The sequence below is a fragment of the Passer montanus genome, unplaced genomic scaffold (assembly GCF_014805655.1).
Source record: "Passer montanus isolate IOZ18808 unplaced genomic scaffold, ASM1480565v1 scaffold85, whole genome shotgun sequence".
Classification (NCBI taxonomy): Eukaryota; Metazoa; Chordata; class Aves; order Passeriformes; family Passeridae; genus Passer; species Passer montanus.
In genome coordinates this window covers 133479-139899 of record NW_024373812.1, presented here as the reverse complement: position 1 = coordinate 139899, position 6421 = coordinate 133479, and the positions used below count along the sequence as shown (strand labels likewise).

The 6421-nt window shown below is 39.9% G+C and overlaps 1 protein-coding gene across 2 annotated transcripts in view; it reads right to left on the bottom strand.

Moving 5' to 3' along the window:
• The window catches only part of PALM2AKAP2 (PALM2 and AKAP2 fusion), a 269103-nt gene that overhangs the window by 196113 nt on the left and 66569 nt on the right, over positions 1-6421 (bottom strand). The window lies entirely within an intron of this gene.

Below are 6421 nucleotides of genomic sequence, written 5' to 3'. Positions count from 1 at the left end.
GTCTTGATCAATCTTAGTGAAGAGCCAGACAGAAGGCTTGGGGATGAGCAGCTACTCCTGTGCAGAAAGCTTGATATTCCCTCACAAGCTGAGCAGAATTTGGAGACATCGCATGGCCATGAGGCCATTCTTGCAAGTTCACTCTTACAGAGCTCACCCAACAGAACTGGTCAGATGGCAAGCATATGGAGGTAGACTGAAGGCTTGCCTACAGCTGCATCTGGCATTCCAGGTAAAAGGTGAAAATGCTGAATAAACAATGCTCCTGATAATTTTCTCCATCTGCCATCAATGTGAAGTTGCAAAACAAGACACATTGTTCTCTGCACTAGCATAATTTCAGGAACTGCTCATATCTCTCTGGAGGTTAAGACTGAAGGGAAATGGCTGAGACTTGGCTAAGAAGAGGTTTATGGCATCTCTGGTCCCAGCTTATGCTGTCTGATACGGGAAGGTCTGGGCAGCTGGTTTTGACATCAGATGATCCTTCTCTTTAAGGAGTGCAGTTGCATCTGTCTTAAGTTCTCTTTCTCTCTCTCTCTTTCTCTGTCATACAAAGACTATAAGTGACAGTGCAAGATAGACTAAATTAGATTCAGAGTTCCCTGTCTTAAACATACTAGGTTTTTATCATGGAAAGAAGAGGCAGGAAACAAACACTGGCATCAGAAAGAAATGAAACAACAGATGCCTGAAGGAGAGAAAATGCTAAAGGTGCAACAACCTCAGATGAACCATGAATCTGTAGTTGTTGGACTCTTCAGTGAGAAGAGATTTTAGCACAGACCCCATCTAGCATCACAGATCTGTGCGGAACTCATAGTCTATTAATAAGATATATTAAGAATATTTTATTTTCTGCATATCACATCAGCTTGGGGAGGGTTTTCTTCCCATGGCCTAGGCCAGCTTCTCTAACAGAACTCAAATTTAAGCATTTATCTGTAAGATTCAATTGCAGTAATGGGATGTTTCTGCCAAATTTGAAGAAATTCTACCATATTTTGCCTCTGCTTCCACTTAGATTTGGACTGATGTCTAATACTGGTAAGCAGACAGAGACCAAGCACAGTAGAACAAGAGAGTGCACAATCAAGGCACCTTTTGCTTGGGAGAGGTGGTAAGCTTATATTCAGCTTACATTCAGCATCTATTTTGCGTCATGTAAGCTTACAGTCAGCATCTATTTTGGTCTTTCAGGTTAAGTGTTTTTCTTGGAAGCTGTGCTTCTCCTGCACTTTGTTTCATTAGGCATATTTCAGTTCAGCACCCTGAGATGGGAGTTGCTGGAAGGGAGGGATTTTTTACATACATTTTCTACCTGCCCACATCAGCAAGATAGCAACAACCAACAAGGGTGTGCTTGCCCCAGAAAGAGCGCATATCCCATGGGCCACAGCACAGACCTTCCCCTCCTTAACACTGGAGCTCTCCCTCCATGCTGGACCACCATGGAAAAGTTTTCTCCCAGAGGTGATACTGCAAAGGCTTATCACCAGCATGCAGAAAGGTGAAGCATTTCACAACCCCAAAGGGCTTTGCAAGCATTAGGACCTTGGATGTGCTGACAGCTGGGTAGTCCTGAGCAAAGAGCAAGGGATCCACTTACTCCTGGGCCTCTGTCCTGCATTGCTTCAGCTGCAAGAGTTATCACAGCACCAAAGTGCCACAAATGGCACTTGCGTGTACATTTTGGGGATCCAGAATCCACTGATTTAAACTGTCTGCCTGGCCCACATGTCCAAAATGGCTAAAAGAATAATTCGTCACTCCTTGGAGTTGTTGGGCACCTCCTCATCCAAGGTGAACAAATGCACTGTTCATTACTAGAGGGATATGCCACTTTGCTGAACATTTATTTCACTGGTTTTCTTTACTCCAGGAACCACAATAAGTCCAGTCCTGGTACGTTATGCAAGTGTTCATCATCAAGCAGGGAGATATAGAGTATTTCTTGTTTCCATGGTGCCCAAAAGCTTCAGAGCAACAAAAACCTTTCATCTTTTGTAGTAAACACAGGCCACCAGCTATGAGCTATAATTTCATTTAATATAAAAATAATTTTGGGAGCATTTGAAATGCTGTGAAGTACTAGCAGGCTTTGGGTGGGCTGCCCTGTTTTGTGAATACTACCTGTATAATGTCCAGATGTCAAATGCTAACTTTCCATTCACTGCTGCAAAACACCCAGACCATCATGTGGTTAAAAAAAAAACCAAACCATGGGAGGCATGCAACACATTGCAGCAATTGTTTCACCTACAACACACTATCACAAGTATGTCTGTGGAAGTTGACTGGGAATCTCCATCAATGCTATCCCAAATAATATGTTTCAGGTCTGTGATTAGGAGAACAAGTTTATGGGAAGGGAAATGCTTTTAATTAATTTTTTACTCCTTTACTATAATTTACTCAAATCTAAGCTAGCTGCAAAAACCAGGAAATCACTTTTGTACTTTGCAACAATGGGAAAGATACTCAGAAATGTCTGCCTTCCTCTACCACTGACCCAAGATCTTTATACAAATATAAAAAAACTAAATAACTTCAAAGTTTATGTGAAGAGATGTCTATGTCTGGCTTCACTCTGACATTGACACAATGCTGCCACTAGTCTTCCAGCCAGGTTTCAAACACTTAACAACATTATTCCACTACTGACAGACATGCAGTCCACTAAAGACTCCATGAATGTTGAATAAGGGGTTCTGTCTTCTTCAGTTCCATTAAGTCCACTGGACCAACCACTTTAAAAAAAAAAAACAAAACAATAAAACAAGAGACAAAGGATTTTTACATGGGGCATTTTGTGTTTTTCTGAAGATTGTAGTCGGACAATCAGGAGTGCTGGAAATCCAGGACCAAAATAATTCAGCTCTTTTGACTCCTTGATTTTCACTCTGCAGTCTTGGTACAAGGGTTCTAAACATATTAAACTAATCCCAACTGTCAAATCACTGTTCTGCCTGTAATCCACAGTTACACCACTCACATGCCTGCATTTTGTCCTAATCTTGCACTGCTTGTTTTTTGTAACTTATATGTACATTGTATACTTCTATGCCCTCCTGATGTTAACTACCAGCATTATAATAGCATTAAATTATTTGCATTGCATTATTTGTTCTGCTTTATTCCTCTTTTTTTGATGCTGGTATTTTTTTCCACTGCTTAACATGAAGTGCACAAAAATGCTGAGTAATGTAGGCATTCTTCTTCCAAATGCCTTTGCAGACGAGGAAGCTCATTAAATCATTACACTTACTCATTCCTAAGCTGAGTCATGCACATATCCCTTGCAAGCTACAAGCTGAAGTATATGATTTCCTGTATCATGATAACATAACACAGAAGTCTAATAAATAAGAAGCAGTCTGTACTCTTACGCATTTTTACTGCCTCAGTTGAAATTAAACACTTCCTACACAAAGGAGAACTGGTTACACTAGCTTAAGAATAAGCATCAGAAGCATGTTTACATCTTGCAAAATGTATTATTTTAGTGAGAAAGTCACTTAAAACTGATCTAGGGTGAGTAACACCCAACCAAAGAATTTGTGTGATGTGAAAGGTCTTAAAGACCATCCAGAAACCCATTGCTAGCCTTACTGTTTCTCCAAAAGGTATTGGTCTTTTCTGGATAGCACACACCCTCATGAGCCCACTAACTACATAAGCCCACCTACATGAGGCTACATCCTCATTTAGGAATCCTAGTCTGGCCTCAAACACTCTCAGTTTTCTGTTCTAAGGGCCACAGTTCACTAAGACTCTCAGACCTACTGGTACAGCTGGCCTGCAAATAACAACAGATACTTCTCCTGTACCACAGCAGTTCATGTTGTAAAAGCAGGGGTATGAGAAAGAAACCTTTTTGAGTGCTTCAGTGTGTGTAGAAGAAATGGTGCTCTCTTTCATGATGATGGGAGGCTCTGCTGCAAGAGAAAAGGGATGACTTCCCATTCTTAAAGCAGGGTCATGGGTACTGGCTGCCAGCAGGTGCTGGACATTGTTCCTCACAAGTAAGCTTCACCTGATCTAAGAGGAAATGCAAATTATATATTTTTAATAATGTATTATGTATTTTAATGTATTTTTTCCAGTATGTGTATCCCAATACTTTTTTCGCAGACATGTTGACACTGCAGCTGCTCTGTGCTTGCACATATGAAGCAGTGTGACACTAATGAATATGCAAGATGCATGGCATAGTGGTTTTATGGTCCTGTGGAATCAGCCTTAGGGCTGGTCTTGAAGTAATTTTCTATTCTCCTTGTGAACCAGCTTAGTTTGTCCCCTGTCACCTTTGTTGAGAGGGTTTGGGCTTTTTCATAGGGCTCCCCTGGATAGTGCAGAGTGGACTTCCAAAGCCCTGCAAACCTGAAGAGATGACAATCCCCCTGTAATCTTCCCCCTTGATTCTCTCCTGGGAATGTGGAGGGAAAATGCAGTGCACAGACAGTATAAGTCTATTCTACTTCATTCCTCAGGACAGTGTGCTTGACATCTTCTCTTTTCTTGCCTCTTCTACAGCCATTTACTTTCTTAGCCTATTTGATGGGCTCTGGATATGCCATGTTGTCATGGCTGTAAATAGTAATTAGACTAATGACCTCAACCTCTACTGTCTAATCTCTACAATACAGATGTAATATTTTCTCATTTAAATCAAATTACTTTTTTTACTGGGTTTGGAATTCCCTTAGAAAGACAACAGGGAAGTTAGGTATGCTAGTGAGGCTGTCACACAAATGTCACTTCAACTCAGGAGAAAGCAGCTAACCTGTCATTTGACAGAAAAGCGGTCACAGAAGAAGAGAGTTCCATTACTTTCAAATATTCAAATTTTTGATTTCATGGCTGCAGTTAAGAAAGAAAAAAAAAAACCAACACAAAAACCAAACCATGGGAGCAAAGGTTTTACAGAGCCCTTCATCCTACACTTTGAACTAACTAAACAAAGTGGTTTCACTGCTTTCAATGGTGGAACTCATATAGCTGAAATTAGCCACTCTCTGACATGTTTTGCTGGATGGGGTCAGGGCTCTTAGCATCTTTCTGCACTAGATGAAATGCAGTGTTTACCTTTGTCAATTTTTTTCTTGTCATAAAGTGTGAGCCACAGCAGAACTTTCTCCCTAACATTTAGCTATATCAGAAACCTATTTCTATAAAAAAATGTTGAATCTGTGCATTAATTTCCTAATTCTAAAATCAACCAAAACCAGTGTGTATTTTTCCAACAAGTTTTATAAACAGTCTCCAAGTTCAATTTGCTATTATAATTATACGGTTGATTAATCTTTGTCTGAAAAAAAAACCAACAAAAAAACCAAACCATGGGAGCAAAGGTTTTACAGAGCCCTTCATCCTACACTTTGAACTAACTAAACAAAGTGGTTTCACTGCTTTCAATGGTGGAACTCATATAGCTGAAATTAGCCACTCTCTGACATGTTTTGCTGGATGGGGTCAGGGGTCTTAGCATCTTTCTGCACTAGATGAAATATGCATTACAGTACATATTTCTGAAGCACAGTCCATGTATTCTTTCCATATTCAGTATTAATTTATGAAGTAAAACATCAGCTATCATATGAAATCTAAAAAATTTTCTCGCCTTATGGTACCACAAATGTAAAATAACAATACACATTCTCAGACCAGTTTCAATTAATATGAATCACAGGACAAAGACCAGTAACATGAGGTAACTCTTACATTCATGCTGACCAATATCTTCCACATAGTAGTTATTTAGCATTGTCCAGGCTTAGGGGAAGTCTGTTTGTCTGTATCCCCAAAGAAACCTTCTCATTGACTTTTCCAAGAAATTTCACAAGAAACCTGCCATAAGGCAAATTAAGTTCACCAGATGCTAAGTTAATACCTCAACCCTTGGACTATTGGTCCTATTCCCTTTTCTTTGTTGTAGCCTCAGCTGACGTATTTTTAAAAGTTGTGTTGCCAAATTTTACCAGCTTTTGCCAGCTGAAAAAACTCTAAATTTACATAACCTGAATGGTAGAAGCAGCTCTGGAATTTGCCCTGTGACGATTAAAATCACTCTCCTTATAAGCCTTTTATTCCTTCAGAGCTCTTAGTTTGTAATAAAAGAAGGAATAACACAAAAAAGAGGACAAATGTCAACTCAGACTGCAATAGGAAACTGATAAAAGCAAGTCTTTCTAACACCCAAACCTTGCTTCTGAAAAAAGTAAGTATTTGATCTGCTGGTGGCATCTGCTGTTGTATTTCAGAAAGTCATTTGCACCAGTGAAGTGAGCGCAAAAGGATGCTCTCCCTCTTTGAACTCATTTTGGCTGTAGGAGGTGTAAAGGAATGGAGAATCTCTTGGGTGTTGATCAATTCATACACATGCATCTGAAGGGGGAACTTGGCCCTCTGTTTAGCTACG